The 19,918-nt window shown below is 45.7% G+C and overlaps 2 long non-coding RNA genes across 2 annotated transcripts; both read right to left on the bottom strand.

Annotated features, from left to right (window-relative positions):
- Positions 1–7,502: 7,502 nt before the first annotated feature.
- Positions 7,503–11,481, bottom strand: LOC119820598. Its single transcript, XR_005286523.1, has 3 exons — positions 9,969–11,481; positions 8,182–8,684; positions 7,503–8,002 (listed from the first exon to the last, which is right to left on the bottom strand). It is a non-coding gene; the product is annotated as an uncharacterized LOC119820598 (long non-coding RNA).
- Positions 11,482–11,678: 197 nt separating this feature from the next.
- LOC119820594 lies at positions 11,679–19,697 on the bottom strand. Its single transcript, XR_006020865.1, has 3 exons — positions 19,303–19,697; positions 12,197–12,322; positions 11,679–12,049 (listed from the first exon to the last, which is right to left on the bottom strand). It is a non-coding gene; the product is annotated as an uncharacterized LOC119820594 (long non-coding RNA).
- Between the last annotated feature and the right edge of the window lie 221 nt (positions 19,698–19,918).

The following is a 19,918-nucleotide window of genomic DNA, read 5'->3' as shown; positions in this document are numbered from 1 at the left end:
AAAGGCTTATGCCACCATTGTCAGCTTATATGGTGCTGGGGATCAAACCCCCATATTTGTGTGTACAAGTTTCATTACCAGCCCTTAGAATACACTTTAGATAGGAGCTTTCTATTCCTAGCACCCCACTACTCCCTGGGTTACAAACAGAAAAGAGAAAGGCCTTGTGTTAGCTGCTGGGGAGAGATTGCCTCTGGCATCTCATTTCCCACTGTATACATCTCAGGGGCAGTCTTTCTACCTCACCAGAGACAAGTGCTCTGAGTGAATCCCCCAAGGTGTCATGGCCTCCCCACCTGTCCTGAAGCCTCCGTTCTGGCCAATGCATTTAACTATGTTTGAAGTCCATGTTTCCTTTGGTGAAGCTTTTTCCATTATAGCCATTTATCAAAGGATTTATAACCCTAAAGGTAAAGTTCCTTGCAACAGGCCTGAAGGATGATCTCCAGCACAGACACGTTAAGAGCCCTTCAGGTGCATTAATGCCCTGGCCCCTGGATTTATTGCAACACAGTAAAGTTTCTCTTTAGAAAACACACCCTGAGTCCCTGCAGCCTTTTCCAGAAAGAGATGAGAAGCCGAATGATTTGAGAGGGAGTCAAAGAATGCCATCTTTTTAATTATGTGCTAAACACAGGAACACCTAATACAAATATTTGGCTATGTGGTCAAGCAGTGGCTCTAAGGTCACCAGCAGAAATTTATAGGGAACTTTAAGGGCCCTGCACAATGATCTTCTTGGTTATGACTTCTGAATTGCTCTTCATTGCCAATACCATTGCATTTGGACATAAATAAAATTTGCTGAATTAGGGCCCTGCCCTGGCTAAAATGTTTACCCTTTCCTTGAAATGAGTTGCGGTCATGGAAGCCTTTCTGTTTTGTTGGCAGGAGCAGATTTACACAAGATTAGCCCTCTTAACTAGCCTAATAACTCAGTAACTTAAAGTGCTTTCTGGGTAGGTGCTGGGCTTGTCTGCTTCACGTGGAGGGGAAGAAGGGGAAATCTATTTCAGAATGACTTAGGGTAGCGTGATGCCATGCATCCTACGGTGCTATAACATCTATTCTGCATGTAGTTTTACCAAATATTGGACTGGGAAGAGTTGTCAATCATGCGCTCTGCTCTGCTTGAGCCCTGGCTCACAAAGATGCAATGTTTCCTTCTATGAGGCTTAGCTCTCTGTGCGCTGGACCATCGGCCTCCGATGTGCCGGGTTTGTCTCCCAAATGAAATGGAAGGCAGTTGTGTTGTGATCTGAGAAAAATTCCCATGACACAGAGGACAGAAGCAGCAGAGAAGGGGGAAAAGTTCTAGAGACAATGTCAGGTACAGTGGTGCACACCTGTAGTCCTGATGCTTAGAAGGCTGAGGCCAACCTGGGTGACAGACCTTGTCCTAAAAAGTAAAAATAAACACTAATTGTTTAGTTAAAAAAAATAGCCTTAAGGCTAAGATTTGGAGGAAAGGTGTGTGTTTCATTTCTGATCGCCTTCGGGTGGGTTTGCACCTTTCCGGAAGATTTTACGCGGGACAGTCTTTAAATACTATGTTAAGCAGACCCTGAAACACCTCCTTTTCACAATGCTCTTCTCTTAGCATCACCCCAATGACTACTGCCACGCCTGTACATAGCTCAAAAGAAGGACTTTGTAAAAACCTTCTAGAATAATCCTCAGACATCATGTGCTCAAATTCACCTTGACATGCCCAGAACCTAGCGCCATGTATAACCTACAGTACGCTGTTCACTAAATTTGTTTTTAATTTTTTATTAGTGTGCGTGTGTGTACAGGCATGCAGGTGCCATAGTGTGTCTTACAGGCTTAAGTTGCTCTCTTGTGTTCCCTAAAAGCCAGTATTCTCCTGAGGAGATGCTGTCACTCTCTCCTGAGTACAGGTTCAATCAAAGTGACCAAAAGGCTGTGTAGTCAGGAGGATCTTCTATTTTATAAAAAATTTAGGGGGGAGATGTTGGGAGCAGTGAGACCCAAGATCCTGAATTTCTTGTAATCCCCTGGTCTGAGTGCCTACAGCTGCTCTGAGCACAAGACCTTCAGGAGTTCCTGATGGCAGGAGAGAGGTTTCTGGTGGGTTTGGCTGGGGCATGGCTATCTCTATATAATCTGCCCCTGAACACAATAAAGGGGGCATTCTTGGAGAATTCAAGGATGACCTGTGTCGCTGTCTTTCTGTCTGTGTGTGTTTGTGTATTTTAACCTCCAGCCCCTTGCCCGAAGCTCGCGAACTGGGTTCAAGCGCACCGAGTGCAGACAAGGGGGCGTGGTGCGCGGCACATGTGGAGGTCAGAATTCAGTCCAATTCCTCAACCATAGGAACTGAACTAAGGTCTTATTTATTTATTTATGTATTTATTATGCATACAGTATTCTGCCTGCATGTATACCTGCACCCCAGAAGAGGGCACCAGATTTCATTATAGATGGTTGTGGGCCACCATGTGGTTGCTGGGAATTGAACTCTGGAAGAACGGTCAGTGCTCTTAACTACTGAGCCATCTCTCCAGCCCCCGAATTCAGGTCTTCTTGTTTATACAGCAAGCACTTTTAGTCACTGAGATATCTCAATGACCCAGGTAATAAATGTATCAGACGACTGTTAAATGCAGGGGCAGAGAGAGTCAAGAATTATCAGTTTGATACACTGTTTAAAGTGCATCTCTTCCTCACAAGTGTCAGGACTGTTGGTTACTGTCATCAGTAGCGCAATGGCCTGAATATGAGTAGGATCCCTCAAAGGTCCCTGCCTTGGAAGTTTGATCCCCAGGTATCCTAGTCAGCTTTAACTGTCATTAACTTGATACAGCCTAGTGTTACCTAAGATGACTGTCTCAACTGAAGGAAGGCCCAGATCAGATTGGTGAGGAGCTGTTTTGATTGCCAGTTGATACAGAAAGGCCAAGCCCACGGTTGGCAGTACCATTCCCTAAGCAGGTGGTCCTGGGCTGTGTAAGGAGGAAGCTACCAAGCTGCATTGCTCCATGGCTTCTGCAGTACTTCCTAGCTACGAGTGAGTTTCTTGGTCATGGGGGTTGTGTCAAGAAATAGTAAGCACGCTTGTCTTCTTGTTGACATCCTTCTTTTTTTTTTTTTTTTTTTTTTTTTTTTTTTTTTTTTTTTTTTTTTTTTTTGGTTTTTCGAGACAGGGTTTCTCTGTGGCTTTGGAGCCTGTCCTGGAACTAGCTCTTGTAGACCAGGCTGGTCTCGAACTCACAGAGATCCGCCTGCCTCTGCCTCCCGAGTGCTGGGATTAAAGGCGTGTGCCACCACCGCCCAGCTTGTTGACATCCTTCTGTGGTGGGCTGTGACCTGAGAGTCTACGCCAAATAAACACTTTCCTACCGAAGCTGGTTTTGGTCAGAGTGTTATATCACAGTCACACACATGAAGCCACAGCTCCAGAGTAGAGATGCTGGGGCATGCTGTGAGCTGTTAAGAGGCAGGGCCTACTAAGAGGTCCTTAGGTGATGGGAGCCACCAAAGAGGGATTAAGAGACTACAGTATTCTTCCTTTTGCTTCCTAGCTCATATCTCGAATGTTTCTTTCTCCCTACCATTCACTTCTACTATCATATGTAGTCTTCCAGAGGCAGAAAGCAATAGACAGTCCTATGTGGAGATCTGGTCTCTGAGCCATAGATGAAAATAACCTTCGTCTGAGTTAAAATAACATGCTTTCAGTATAGTGATCCGGAGAGGACTAACACAATGTGCATGAGCTATCAGACAGCTTTCCTCTGAGGGGGACTGGAGTATTGAGCAACTATGCAGCATGGGACACAGCCAGAAGGGAGATAAGAGGACAGGCCTGCTTCAGGACATCAAGGAGCTGCCAGGATGTATCGTGAGGCTTCCAAGTCCCTCAAGGACTTAAAAAGCATGAAAATTCCAGTGCATTTTCCAAATGGGAATCACAGTATTGTCGTGCTCACCCCCCTACATACACACACTTCCTCCCTCCCTCCCCCCCCCACTTCTCTCATCTCATTCTCCTGTAGCCCAGGCTGGCCTTGAACTCACTCTAAAGCCAGACCTTGATTTTCAGATCCTCCTGCTTGTACTTACCAAATACAGAGATTACCACCTGGGTCACTCTGCCCAGTTTATGCAAGGTTGTGTGTGTGTGGGGGGGGGGGTGTTCAAGCATGCTAGGCAAGCAGCAAGCAGTCTCCCAGGTGAGCGACAGCCCCACCCCCACCCCATCATTACTCATTCTAGAGGTTCTCTCTCTCCCCAGCCACAGAAAACTCTTCTTTTTCTATTCGGCCTCCACTCTAGTTTCGGGTCTGTGAAAAGTGAATGTGTCTCCTAGTGAACAAAACTTGTGACGATTGACTTTAAGAACCCCAGGGGGATTTGGTGTGGCTCCCAGGAAGTCAGGGAAGTGGCAGCACTAACCCTGAGTTATACGGTTCAACAACTTGTTTAATTTTCCAAACTCTGACAGGCAAGACATTTCCGCTCTGAAAACGATATGATGGCGATATTTTGGTCATTAGAAAAAGACTTTCTTAGATCACTTTTCTCGCGATAATGGCAATAAATTAAAAGCATCCTAAATCTTCATCAATAGAAAAATGGTTAAATAGGCTAAGGACAGGTTTGTTTGTTTGTTTTTTAATGAGTCTGATAAATCTGTCCACAAAGTCCTAATGTTAGCAAGAAAATCAGACTGAAAGAAATACATGTGGCTGATCTGTTGTTGCTGCTTTTGCTGCAGTACTGGGCATGAAACCCAAGACCCTAAGTTTGCGAGGTAAACTCTCTTCCCACTCTCTTCCCTGAGCTATATCCCCAGCACTCACTTTACTGGTTTTGAAACACCAAAGTTACGTTTCTGGATATCCATAGCCATTCACATATAAACTCAGGCAGACCTAGCCACACTCCAGTGACAGCAGTAGCCACTTCTAAGGAGAAGAGTACAGGCAAAGGAGTCCAAAGGGCTTCTGACTTCCTCACTGCGGCTGGTTCTCACAGCACCATGTGCTATGTGGGCTGCTGGGGGAGAATACCCTTAGTGGTGTCCAACAGCAAATCCCAAATGCTACAAGAGGGACCGTCCAGGTGGGACGACAAAATAGCGGTATGAAGGTTAGGGGGAAAACCAACCACTTGGCACTGGATTTGAGGCCTGCTCTGCTCCAGGGAACTCATGCTTGGTACTGTAAACCTAGTCAAAAGCCCGTGGCTGGGAAGGTCATTGGCCCTCGAGAGAACCTTCTACTGTTGTCTTACTATATGGATATGTTATCCGTGTGCTTTCTAAAAATTTAGGTTTATACCCATAGATTAGTGCTGCTCTCAATCTTGGCCAAAGAAACTTCTCCTCTCGTGGTCAGCAATTACCCCTCCCTGCCCTCCAATAGCACTAGGAAAACCCAGCAAATGTTCCTGTCCTCCTCTTCCTCAATTCAGCACAGGAAAGACAAGCACTCAACTATCCAACTGCTCTGGCCTTTTTCCCCCCCACATTAACTATGCTGAATACAATATTTACTTTTTTTTTTAAGCCTCTCCTTGGGACTTGTTTGTTTTCACCCTTTTCAAATTAGCACTTCATTCTGGGATATCCCCATGCTCAGAGAAGCCTCCTCCAGAGCCTCCCTCCACACCACCCTCTCATTGTGTCTCTGCAAACACCCACTTCCTAGAAAACCATCTCGTAGGCACTGGTGACTTGGACATCAAACCTGTGCTCTAATTTCATTTTCAAGTTCTTGGTCCTTGGTTATCCGGTGGTCTGTCTCATTCCAGAAAGAAAACGAAAATTATCTGAGCAACCCCCATCCTTGACTGCAAAAGTTCTGGCAACTATGCACTCAAGAGTGATCAATTCCTGTGGGCAAATTATCCCTCCATTTTTAAAAGAAATAAAAGAGCCAGACTCTCCTCTACTTTCTTTCTTTCTTTTTCTTTTTTTCAAGACAAGGTTTCTCTGTAGCCTTGGAGCCTGTCCTGGAACTAGCTTTTGTAGACAGGCTGGCCTCGAACTCACAAAGATCCACCTGCCTCTGCCTCCCAAGTGCTGGGATTAAAGGCATGCGCCACCACCGCCCGGCTCTCTACTTTCTTTTTAAAGAAATGTTTTGCTTTGTTTTTTTCCTCTCTATGGTCCTTTTAAATATCTTAAACAAGGAACTTTAATAAAGAAGTGGCCCTATCTAATATTTATTGTGTTCCTGACACAAACGAAGCAGCAGCCAGCATTGGGGCATTTAGTAGTTTTAAGGACGATTCCTGAGCCCTGCTTCAGGGAAACTGGTCACTTCTGCTTATACTTCTTTTCTTCCCTTTTGTGAACCCAGGTTTCTCAGCCCCGGTTTTGAATATTCACACCCCAATTCTCTAATCTTTCTTGTTAACACCTCGTAGCTTGGCCTTTGATCATTTCACTCGGTGATTAGCACTCCTACAATAAGTGTTAATCTCTTTTAAAATACCTCAAAGCTCTGCCCTTCCCTAAGCGTTGCTGGCCCAGTCGGTATTCCAGAGAGGATATCCCTAATGTGAGTCGTATCTATGAAGCATTTCCCTCGCACACACACCACTGGCTCAGGAAAGGCCTGCATCAAATCTTGTGACACAGTTAAAATATAGTATTGCAAGCCCAGGTTGCACCCACCACATACTGTAGACTCCTACTGTGTGCAGCGGCTTGTCACTGCTAAAAGCAGAGCCTCACGTAGTAATGGCAGCGAACAGATCTCTAGAGGGCGCCCTCGGTAGTTCTGTCCGGGAAGAGCAGATTCCAGGCCTTAGAGAGCCAAGATAGAAAATATTGTGCAGGGTTTCCCCACATCCTTTTACCCACCCCAGTCACTCCAGTAAGAGCTGCAGCCTTCTCTAAAGCAGCCAGAGCAACTGTCAATGCTCTGCCGACCGGTGTGAGAGCACCTCCAGCTCTCTGTAGTCAGTTTTCTCCTAGATGATGACTGTATATGAACTAGCGAGTGAAGTAAGTTAGTCCCTACAATGGTCCTTCCTATTTCAAAGTGAGGTGTGGGTTTGTCTTAAATGTCTTAAAGCCTGGGTGGTGGTGGCACATGCCTTTAATCCCAGCACTCGGCAGGCAGAGGTAGGCTGATCTCTGTGAGTTCGAGACCAACCTGGTCTACAAGAGCTAGTTCCAGGACAGGCTCCAAAGCTACAGAGAAACCCTGCCTCAAAAAACAAAAACAAACAAACAAAAATATGCAGGCGAGAGCAGCGATTCGGGATCAAACTACCTTTTCACAGGGGTCACCTAATGCCATCCTGCATATCAGATCGTATTTACATTACGATCCATAACCGAGGCAGATTACAGTTATGAAGTAGCAACAGAAATAATTTATGGGTGGGGATCACCACACCATGAGGAACTGTATTAAAGGGTCACAGCATTAGGAAGGTTGAGAACCAGTGGTCTAGAATTACCCTTTCGAAGTGGCAAGCCCCTTAGCAGGCACCCCACACGAGGAAGGACAAACACAAGAAACTAATTTTTCCTTTTGTATTTGAGAGAGCAGCTTTCATCTTCATGGCAGGTGGTCAGCTTCCATTAGACCCCAGCAGTTTCAAAACTTTTAAAAGTTTCCCATAAAGCCTGTCTTCTCCATCTGTCCTTTTGCTACATGCAACATTCCTCCATCCACCCTGTCTTCAGCACACACACAGCAACCATTCCCAACCCATTTTACATGTCGGTAAGTGGAGGTCCAAAGAGACTGAAACTACACAATCATATACTGCGTGATGTTAAGAATTTAAAGTCACTAAATCCAGCACGGTGGAGCAATGCCTTTCTTTAATCTCAGTACTCAGGAGGCAGAGGCAAGGGGATCTCAGAGTTCAAGGCCAGCCTGGACTACAGTGAGTTCCAGGACAGTCAGATCTACACAGAGAGACTCTATCTAGGGAAAAAAAATTAATTAATTAATTAATTAATTAATTAAACATCACATCACCCAACTTTCACAGTCAAAAGCATCCCCACCAACTTCTTTTTTTTTTTTTTTTTGGTTTTTCGAGACAGGGTTTCTCTGTGGCTTTGGAGCCTGTCCTGGAACTAGCTCTTGTAGACCAGGCTGGTCTCGAACTCACAGAGATCCGCCTGCCTCTGCCTCCCGAGTGCTGGGATTAAAGGCGTGCGCCACCACCGCCCAGCTCCCCCACCACCTTCTATAGGGCTCCTTCTTCACCATGCAATCATCATTGGCATGAGCAATTCACAGCAGCAGAGCAAGGGTTAGGAGCATGCATTTGTCCATAGACACGTGGGAGGGGGGAACCCCAGAACCAGGCACAGCAAAGACAACTAGTTGTGCGTCATGGAACTGGGGCAGAGAAGTGAGAATTCTGAAGACTGAGTCAGGGACAGCTGTGAGCAAGCACGTTGTTTTGGTATTCTTCATTCCCACACTCACCCAGACCAGGTAGATCCCGACCACTGTACAGTTGCCTAAGTATGGTTACTGGGAATGGAGGGCACTTATTAAAACCAGGCCCACCAAAACGTGAGTGCCTGGAAGGCTCATGTGCAGAAGCTTCCCAGGAATTCTGACCCCATGGGAGACACAGAAGCCAGATGGCGGGAGCAGGTCTGCAGGTTCAAAGCCAGCACTGCTTGCTCCTGCATTTAACTGTGAGGACCGGTGAGCAAGAGGAAGCTTTCTGGAGAGCTGAAACAGAAAAAGAGAAAGTCTTATTAAAGAGAAACGTGTTAACTGAGAGTTGTGGCTCACACCTTTCTTCCCAGCATCCCAGGAGGCAGAGGTAAGGGTATCCTATGTCCCGTGAGTTTGATGCCAGGCTGGTCTACATAACACCAAGCTTGTATAGTAAGACCCTGTTTCAATACAAACTGTAGTTGGATTGTATTGGTGAGGCTATAAGAGGAGGAAGAGGCATCAGAAAGCAATCCTGGCAGAGAATAAGCTACCTGAAGCAAGAGAGCACAAAGAGATGCCAAGTCAGAAGCCAGCGCGTCCTTGACTTCGGACTTTTAGCTTCTAAAAACTGTGGGAAGTCAGTTTTGCTAAGACTCCCTGCCTCTACTTCCCTCACACTACCCACATTTCTCTACATCGGATTCTTTACCTGCAAAATGGGGACAATAATGTTACCCTTGCCATAGGGTTGAGAAAATTAAATGAAAGGTGTGTGTGTGTGTGTGTGTGTGTGTGTGTGTGCTTAACAGGCTAACCGTCATACAACAGGAGCTAATTAATACGGCCCATGTGACAGAACTACACATGAGATAATGCGAAACCTCTTGACACAAGACCTTTCTTCAGCTTAATAAATGGTCGTATCAACATTATTATAAATTATAGATAATTTTAAATAATTTTGAGTTAATAAATATAATTATATAATGCTTATTCTTTCAAAATGGCTTCAAATTCAAGGCAAATGTTTTTTAAAGCCATGTGCTAATCCTGTTACAAAAGAAAAATTAAAATCCAGTAAGTTTCAATTTTATTCTCAACAAAATATCATGGAAGAAAGATAATACAACTAATTTTTCAATCCCATGAGAAGAGAGTCCGTGATCTTATTAAGGAGAACTCTGGGCAGGCTCAGGAGGGGGATTACAGGGCACACAATGGCGGACCAGAAACGCCCTGGCTAACGGTAGCGGGGACTTCTTCCCCACATCCTTGAGCTCTCCGAAAGGTCAGGAAACAGGTGCTCAGTGCCATTGTTCTTGGCTCCATTCCTCCATTTAAAGATTCTCATTAAATCAAGGAACTGAGGAAAGCGTGGAGAGGTCAATCCCAGGTTCAGCAGCACTTAAAAGGGTCCAGGGGGGAGGAATCAGGAAGAAAGGATGTTGCCAAGGCTGTGGAGAGGTCAGTGAGAAAGGGCCAGAGGGAACAGGTCCTACCAGCAGGTACCCCACCTGGCCCAGGACTCCTCCCGCCTCCCTTAGAAGCTCTTTGGGAACCCCTCCCTCCACCAACCAGAGCACTTCACAGGCGGTGCGCCAGCCTTCCCGGAACAGCCACAGCAGCACGGAGCTGCAGACGCGAAGTCCAGAATGCACCTTCAGCCCTTGCTCTCCCAAGCTGTCCAGTCCCTTTTCTTCATTAGCATGTACTAACAGAGGGTAGGGCCTGTGCTAGGGGCTGGGATTACAGCAGTAACGAAGAAAGTCCTTGCTTTCATGGGGGAAGATGCAGGTAATAAAAAAGCTATGTAATAACATGCCAGGATGGGAGCGACACAATGAAGAAAACGTTGCAGAGGAGTGAAGAGAGGGGCAGGACAGCAGGGTACCATTGGAGTAGATGACGAAGGGGTTTGCTGAGGGTGTTAGATTTGCGCAAAGGCTTGACCAAAGGAGAAGCCACATAGGTCTGTGTCATTGGAGAATTGAAGGAGAACAACCAATAGGAGCCGAGGCTCCGAAGATGCAGGGAACTTGGTTTACTCGGAGTCACTGGGAACCAAACCATTTCACTGAATTTTTATTGACAATTAACAATTTTGTTTTGTTTTGTTTTGTTTTAAAAAAGATTGTGTGTGCACCCACACCCCCACCAATAGAGGCCAGGGGACAACTTTTTGGAAGTCAATTCTATTACTTTTTTGACATAATCCCTCCTGTTTCTTTCCACATAACACATCACTATTAAACCAGAACTTGTCCATAAGATTTCGTATTACTGCCGGGCGGTGGTGGCGCACACCTTTAATCCCAGCACTCGGGAGGCAGAGGCAGGCGGATCTCTGTGAGTTCGAGACTAGCCTGGTCTACAAGAGCTAGCTCCAGGACAGGCTCTACAGCTGCAGAGAAACCCTGTCTCAAATAACCAAAAAAAAAAAAAAAAAAAAAAAAGATTTTGTATTACTATCGCAGTGTAAAACACAGTCCAGTAGGGTGTGGTGGCACACACCTTTAATGCCCGCACTCAGGAGGCAGGAGCAAGAAGACGTCTCTGAGTCTGAGGCCAGCCTGGTCTACATAGTCTCACTCAAGATTTTCTGAGCTCCAAATATCCTGAGGAGACCCACCCTTCCAACTTTGCCATCCAACGCACACAGTTTATCTGGTGGACTCAGGTCAGCGCCAAACCACACCTGCCCCTGTCCTTGGTGGTTGTCCCATAGTACTGGTATCTGCAATACGCTAGTCTCCACTAGAACTGAGGCTGCACCTTCACCAATGGCCTCCTGGCTTCTCTTCAGGGACCCTGGCCCTCCCGATCCAAGCGAAGCTTCAGCTGTTCTCAATGACCCCCTCATGCCTTCAAACCCAGCACCGCGTGGGAGAGTTGTAAACACTACCAAGTCCACTGCCAATTGGGGTGCAGGCTTAGCCCCGCCAGACCACAACTTCTGTGTGCTGATCCTGAGAAAATAACTTCCTAAAAGGTTTCGCCTCAGTGATGCTGGTCTCTTATTAATTTCAGCCCCAGCTAACCAGCACTAATTGTCTCAATAAAGCAAAGGTTTTACTGCTAAAGATTCTTAATTCGAGCCGGGCGGTGGTGGCGCACGCCTTTAATCCCAGCACTCGGGAGGCAGAGGCAGGCGGATCTCTGTGAGTTCGAGGCCAGCCTGGTCTACAAGAGCTAGTTCCAGGACAGGCTCTAAAAAAAAAAAAAAAAAAGCTGCAGAGAAACCCTGTCTCGAAAAACCAAAAAAAAAAAAAAAAAAAAAAAAAAGATTCTTAATTCGAATATATTATACAGATGGCCCTGCTAGGGTCTTTGCTTTTATCTGAAACTTCACAACCCAGACCTCCACCAAATGCATCTCTCTCAACACGCTCATCTTCCAAGTTCCCAAAGAACAGCACACTAAGGTCTATGTGCTCGATGACTTTTCCAGTCCAAAGCTCAAAAACACCTTCCATGACCCTCCAAAAATGCAACATGGAGGTTCTTCACATTCCAGGTACCAATCTTTGTGTTAGTTTGTTTCTCGGTTGCTGCCGCAAGCACCGTGACCAAAAGCGACCAGAGGAGAAAGGGTTTCTTCGGCTCACAGGCCACGCTCCATCACTGTGAAAAGTCGCCACAGGAGCGCAAGGCAGGAACTGAAACAGAAACCATGGAGGAACACTGACTTATTCCCTCTGCGCATCCTCAGCCTGCCTTCTTAGTCCCCCCCAGGACCACCCACAAGGAGCTGCATCCTCCACACCAATCGTCATCCAAGGAAACACCCCCAGAGGCATGCTCACAGGCCAAGCGGAGGGAGTCAGTTCTGCAGCTGGGGTTCATTCTTCCCAAAGGGTCAGGCTGACAACCAAGATTAGCCATCACAACTCTGGTCTAATTAAAGTCCACGGCACTCATGCAGAGATGTTCTAGAAGGAGGGAGGAAAAGGCCTGTCCTTTAAGATGGGTAGTCTTCTTCATGAACCATTTCTTAAATGAACTAAATTTGGTGTCGCATTACAGCCAAACTCTACTTTAAAAGTATGGCATAGAAAAAAAAACAGTTAAACATAGGAAGAACATATGTAAGTGACTTGAAAGTCATCAATTGCCCTTCCCATTCAACGGGCAGCCCTGGGGACAGGACCTGACGCTGTGCGCAGCCTGCCTACCACTGAGCTCCAGGCCCTTGGCTTTTGAGGGTCTCGGCCTCAAACATGTGATCCTCCCGCTCTGCCTTTGAGTACTGAACTTATAGACACGAGACGGCAGAGGCAATGGCATGCTTGTGGGATCTGAAAAAGTGGGCCACCCGGAGACCCAGGAAGGCCAGCGATGGCAGTCCTGGCCTGAGAACAAGTCTGAAGGGATGGGGAGACCAGCGTCCCTGCTCTAAGGTAGGCAAAAAGAGCAAACTGTCCCCCTGGGCCACTTCAGGCCTTCCATTCACCCTGGGGAGGACCATCTGCTTTGCCTGTGCATCCATTCAAATGTTACTCTCACAGAAACGCTTGCTCTCACAGACGTCTCCAGAGTTGGGTGTGGTCGCGTCGACGCATGAAATTACCCGAAGCTTCACTCTTTTTTTTTTTCTTTTCTCGTACTTTGGGTTCTGTTCCAGGACACGATCCAAACATCACATTTAGAGGGTGCTCCTTTTTGTGTGACTACTTCCCCACGGGGCAGGGAACCCAGTCTTTATCCTATCCACATTACTACCTCGCCACGCTGATAATACGGTTACCAATGGCTACCGAGTTTCACTTCTCACAGGCTCCTACCACAAGAGAGGAACTGTTCATACATTCTGTGGTTCACATTCAAAAGTCCTAGAGAAAGATTTTGACAGACTTGACTTGTCACAAGTGGCTACCACTGAATCAACCAGAGATAACGGAGGGAGGAAGGGGTCATACCACAGCAGACTCGGGGGTCCTGGCCTTGGGAAACAGAGCAAGAGGCAGAACTGCATGAGTGGTGACATCAGTTGAAGCTTATTCGTCATCATACTGACCACCCACTCCATCGACCCCATTTCTTTCCTTTTTTGTTTTTGTTTTTCAAGACAGGGTTTCTCTGTGTAGCTTTGACTGTCCCGGAAACTGATCTTTGTAAACCAGGCTGGCCTCAAACTCACAGAGATCCCTTTTGCCTCTGCCTCCCAAGGGCTGGGATTAAAAGTGTGTGCCACCACCGCCTGGCTCATCAGCCTTATTTGAAAGATGAAGAAACTAGGCTCCATAAGTAAATCACATTCCGAAGGCGCAGATGTAGTAGCCTCTGGTGGAAGAGAAACTGAGTCCAGGCTTCCTGAGTCCTGGTCTCAGAGACTTTCCTCTGCATCCGTGAGCACTGCCTTGATTTGAGTTTTGATTCCAAGATCAAATGAATCTCAAATTAGAAACAGCCTCAAGGTATACTGATACCCGACAGACCTTTTCCTGGGGAGACACAGTGCATACACATATTCTACTCTCCCACCCACATACAGGAACCCACAACAAACCAAAGTACAGATACCATCAAAGTTCAACTTGTGAACCAACTGAAGGGACCCTGGCCAGCTAGAGCATGTCAGGCATGGCTCTGGGGCCCTTCTGCCTGAGTCCCTCTGCTAAAAACCATTGGATAACATTCCTAAAGCTAGCCACCAAGGTCTAGTCCCATATTTGGCCACTTCCTCCTCCTAAAATAGACCACCAAGGTCCAGCTATCAAAGTATTGAAGTCCAGCAATCAAAGTATTGAAGTCCAGCAATCAAAAGCTGCTTCGGCTTGCCTAATAAATTTGTCCAATGAAAATTAAACACCTCATCCTAACACAGGGGTTCCATTTTACCTTTATAAGCTGCCATTTGCCTGTGGGCCACATCTGTCTCCTCTCTGTCCAGAAGCAGTGCTTTGTCTCCCCAGGACAAATATCTCTACCCCTTTCCTTTGTTCCCTTCCCCCTCTCCCTCATCCTCTTTCTCTTCTCTTTGTCTCTTTACTTCCTGCCCTATCTCCCTCTGGGACAATAAAACTCCTTTATGCTGAGAAATTGGTCTTGGAGGTCCTGAGCCAGTTCATTTTCTTTCACCAACAAGTTTTATTGTGGTTACTTATAGGAAAAGAAAGACAGTTACTTCACCAAAGCACACCTCCAGCACCGGTGATGACTCACAAAAACACACTGCACAATCTGCAGGCAGCTTGCTCTGTTGGAGAGTATCCTTTCCAGGTGGTGCCCGGAGCCGCTTCCAGACAACTCAGTTTAGCTGATCTCTGCTTCTTTTCCCAGCCTGGCCTTGATGGACAGTGACTATCTGGAGGCGTTATTATTGCTTATGCATTCTTAGGGAGGGAGGGACCTAGTGAATCTGGTCAGTTTCAGGAACTTCCTGGAGTTATTTGGAGTTGTTTAACCAGCTTCCCCGTGGAGTGGAAAGGGCTCCGCAACAGACTGATGTGTGAAACTCCTCATACCCAAGCTGACCATCGTGTAGTAGTTTCCTCTGAGACGGAAACTCCAACTTGTAGGGAAGCTACTTAAGGCAGGAAGTAAACAACTCAAAAATCACTTCAGGAAGTTCCTGAAGCCCACCAGATTTACTAGGCCCCTTCCTCCCTGAGCAGAAACAGTCAAGACCACTGAGCATCACTCTCAGAGGAACCAAGCTGCAAAGAAGACCCGGGGGCCAGACAAGCATCCTGAAAGAAGCAGAGAAGAGCTGAGCTGCGTGGAAGAGCCCACGGCAACTGCAGGCTCTGCAGCATGCTCCAGGTTTTCAGCTTTTACGAGCTGTCACTCATACAGGGTGAGCTTTGGTGGTGCAGCTGTTTTTGAATCACTTCTGGCCCTGTCAGTAACTCCTCACCAACATTCCTATAAAGCAATACAATTTGTTGGTTCACCAAATTGGACTTTGATGGTATCTGTTGTTTAGTTTGCTGTGGGCTTTCTATCTGAGGTGATTAAGTGTGAGTGAGTGACTCTGTGTGTGTGTGTGTGTGTGTGTGTATGTGTGTTGCATCTCCCTGGGAAAAGTCTTGTCACACAACACTGGTTCTACAGGAATACAAACCTTGCCCATTTATTTCTACAATAGCAGGATTTCAGATAACTTACACTGGGCAGATTAGAAAGCAAATTATTTTATTTGGCAAGTAACTGAAAGAGGAGAGAGAAAAGATTATCCTGCTCCAGATTTGTCAGACCACCTAGTCTACCATCCCATACTAACACCCTCCACTAAAGAGAAGGAAGTGATGCACATGCAGACAACGGAACAAGTTGCATACAGGGCATGAAATAGAAAACTGAGCTGGGAAGGAAAAGGGTACAAATTGTGTTAGCCTGTTTATAGGACAGTAGCATTAGCAATACCAGCCACACTGCAAGAGGTATCATCAGGGCTCATTGGGACTGCAGAATGTTTTATTTTCTTCATTTTACTTTTCTGTAATACTTGAAATTTATTAATAATATTTATTGATTGCCAAAGATATTAATGCTGTGGAATAATCCTTCTGTACACTGTGTGAACAAATGTCACTGTGATTGGTTTAGTAAATACGCTGACTGGCCAATAGCTGAGCAGGATAGAGTTAGGCAGAAGAGCCAAATTAAGCATGAGGGGAGGAAGAAGGGCGGAGTCTGGAGTTGCCATTCAAATGCTGAGGGAACAGGAAACGAATGTGCCATGCCAATAAAGGCATCTCCACATGGTGGAGCTTAAATAATGAATATGGGTTAATTTAAAATGGAAGATTTAGTTAGTAATAAGCCTGAGCTATTGACCAAGCACTTATATTAATATTAAGTTGCTCTGCATTTATTTTGGAGCTGGCGGTAGGAACAGGAAAACTCTGCCTACACATTATGCTAAGTGTAAGAAGCCAAACACAAAGGGACATACATTATATGATTCCTTCTATATGAAACATTCAAAAAACTAAACCCATCAAGATAGAAAGTCAACCAGCGATTAGCAGGAACTGGTGTGAGGGCGATCAAGACCATTCCATACTGTGAATTTACTAAGTACTACCTTATCATACAGCTAAGAATAGTTCATTTTATGTTATATGAATTGTGCCTCAATTCAAAAAGTGCTTGGTGCTAGAGAGATGGCTCAGTTGATAAAATATTTGCTGCACAAGCTTACTGGGAGACATTTGTTTATACTGTGAACCCCAAGTTTGCATTTGTGCTAACTAAATGAAACTGATCATGGGTCAGGAGGCTGAGTGATCTACTAGTTGACAGAAAGTCATTAGAGAGCATCTAGAAGAGACAGAGATGCACCGGAAGATGCCACCTTTAGCAGCAGCAGCAGCAGAGCTTATGTGGTGGGGGGGACAGAATTCCTGCCAGGCTTCAGACTGAGCGGCTGGTCCACTGCCCAGACAAGCAGCCTAGGCCGTAACTGCAGAGTCACAATTGCTGGCTGAAACGGCAGTAGATTAAGGTGCAGCCCTGTGCCAAAGTGAAGACAGCACAAGCATGAGAACGTGAGCTCAGGTGATCAGTACCCACACACATGGCCTGGCACACAGACTCATGCCTGTGAAGCCAGCACTTCAGAAACAGAGATGATAGGATTCCGGGGTTCAACGAAAGACCCTGTCTTAAAAAATAAGGTGGAGAAGCAGTCAAGGAAGGCACCCAGTATCAACTAATGCATGTATGTACATGCACACACATGCGCACACATACACACACATGGGGGGAGAGAAAAAAATACAGAGTATTCCCCTGCAGTGTGGAAACCTTAAGAGTCACGTGTTCTCCACTGTGGGTTTGACCAGATTGCTTGTCTTCTCAGTACTGGTTCATATGCAGCAGAGCTCAACTATACCCTCAGGTTCTAACCCTGGGATTCCAGACACATTTATTCCCTACAGGGAATTGACACTTTTCTAGGATTGTGAAAACTAATTGTTTTTGGCAGTTGCATTACATTGATGACATTGCATCAAGAAGGCAGGAGAAAGAAAATGCTTTTTCAAAATCCTAAGTGTTTAGGCTCATTCAGACCCAATCACAGCTGGGCGGTGATGACACACGCCTTTAATCCCAGCACTCAGGAAGAAGTGGCAGGTGGATCTCTGAGTTTGAGCCCAGCCTGGTCTACAGAGTGAGTTCTAGGACAGCCTGGACTACACAGAGAAACCCTGTCTCAAATAATTTTTTTTTTAAAAAAAATTCACAAATTGTAAGAGACTAGAGAAAGAGTGAGAGAAAATCAGAGGTGTGAGGAAATAACAAATAAGCTCGTTGGGTGTCTCTAGAAAGCACTGTGCCTTAAAACTGCGATTTATATTTTAAAACTCTTGGTCAGAAGGAAAAATTAAAAGTGTAACTTGCCCAAGAACTCATGTCTAGTACGTGGAAAGATAGTGTTGAAACTTGAGTTTATTGATAGTTCAAAGTCCATGTTCCTTCCATTTATCTACTCATTTTCCAAAAACAGAACAAAGCAGGATTCAAGGAAAGTGAATGAGATTTGGAAGCAATAAATACTACAGCAAAAGCAAAGATAGGTTCATAGGTAGATTCCCAGAATCCCGGGGGGTGGAGCTGAAACAGCAAAACCATGCTTCCAGGCCAGCTGAGCTACATAGCAAGTTCCTGCTTCAAAAAAGTCTGAAAAATATATGAAAACAAATCACAAAAGCAAGCTAGAAAGGGAAAGGAAGGAACAAATAATCCAGCTGATCCCAGCCCTTGAGAGCGGTCCTCCTGGCCCTCAGCTCTCCCTCCTTAATAGCGCTGAAAACTATGTTATTTCAACATAATATGCAATAAACAAAGCCCCACTGCATTTAAAGGGCCTCAGACACCATTTCCATAAAGGAATTCTAAACGTTACTGCAGAGTTGATACGTATTAGTTCTTTTTTGCTATAGCAAAGGAGCTAGACCAGAAAAGGAAGTAACCCTAAAAAAATTAATAAATAAGAAATAAAGATTAATTGGAAAGAATAAGGGAGGTGTGAATAAAATATTTAAACAAAGCAAACGTGCAAGTGACCAAGAGGAAGGATCAGGTGAGCACAAATAACTGAGCTGACGGGGAGAAGCTGAAGCCAGCTGTGATCCTCCCTGAAGAAGCTGACAAGGGAAATGTAAAGCTGTAGGGAGGAGGCAGGGAGACAAGAAAGGACACCAGGTCACCAGGTGGTGAGTAGTCACCTGGCAGAAATCAGGCACCGGCTCACAGATGTACCAAATGTGAGTCTGAAGGGTACAATGACCAGCACTTCACATACACCAAAGAAAGAGATGGGCAAGGGAAGGTGCCCGAAACCCAGAGAAAGGCAGATCCACCCTGCACCTGAAAGAAAAGTGCTTTGGGAGTTAGGGAGACTCCCAAACTGAACACTCCTTGAAAGAATCAATTTTCAGTTAAGCTCAGTGTCAAGAAAGTGCTCTCTCAATATCTGTCTATTCATCCATCTTTTCATATATATGTATGTATATATATATATATATATCTCAGTGTTGGATTTTAACATGCCAGACAAACTCTATCACTGAGCTACATCTCCAGTTATCAGAAAAATACTTCTCTGCCCAGGAATTAAACCCAGGCTGCAGTGGTAAGAGCACCAAATCCTACCACTAGGTCACCAGAGAATATTGTGGGTTTCTTTGGTTTGGACTGCTCGCCTACTTGCTTCCACCCACCCAGTTTCCTCCCTTCCTCCCTTCATTCCTCCCTTCCTTCCTTCTTTCCTTCCTTCCTTCCTTCCTCCCTCCCTCCCTCCCTCCCTCCCTCCCTCCCTCCCTTCTTCCCTCCCTCCCTTCTTCCTTCCTTCCTTCCTTCTCTCCCTCTTTTCCTCACTCCCTTCCTCTTTTTAGTGCAGGGCACCACACATCCTGAACGAAGGCTCTGTCACTGAACTACATCCCATCCCACATTTTACCTTTTCTTTTGAGGTAGAGTCTCAGGAAATTGCCCAGGCTGGCTTTGAGCTTGTGTCCTCCTGCCTCAACATCCCAAGTAGCTGGGATCACAGACCTGTGTCCCCAGACTCACTCAGCTAGGATAACAAGAGCAAACAGCAAGGGCAGGTACTAGACAAGAAAATGCCTTGTGATGACACAAGCTTTTCAGCCCAGAGGTGAGAGAATTCTAAAAGCTAAAACTCAGTCAAGCTGGCTGCTTGTAGCTGTGTCCTCGTGGAACATTGCCATCCTATTAATGTAAATAATAAGAATGAAGCATCTGTTTTCAGAGTGTATAGGAAAGTCCTGATTTCAGGACTGACCACTTGGTATTGGATATTCAATTAGGAGCTCATCCCTGAGAAACACTAATATTCTCATATTCTCTCTCTCTCTCTCTCTCTCTCTCTCTCTCTCTCTCTCTCTCTCTCTCTCTCTCTCTCCACTTCTCTCTCCCTCTCTCAGTTTTTGAGACAGGGTTTCTCTGTAACCCTAGCTGTCCTGGAACTCACTTTGTAGACCAAGCTGGCCTCAAACTCACAAGTGCTGGATTAAGGGTGTGCATCACCATGCCCAGCTAATGTTTCCACTCTC

The sequence above is a fragment of the Arvicola amphibius genome, chromosome 1 (assembly GCF_903992535.2).
Source record: "Arvicola amphibius chromosome 1, mArvAmp1.2, whole genome shotgun sequence".
Classification (NCBI taxonomy): domain Eukaryota; kingdom Metazoa; phylum Chordata; class Mammalia; order Rodentia; family Cricetidae; genus Arvicola; species Arvicola amphibius.
Note: the sequence above shows the minus strand (reverse complement) of the source record. Positions and strands in the feature narration are given on the sequence as shown.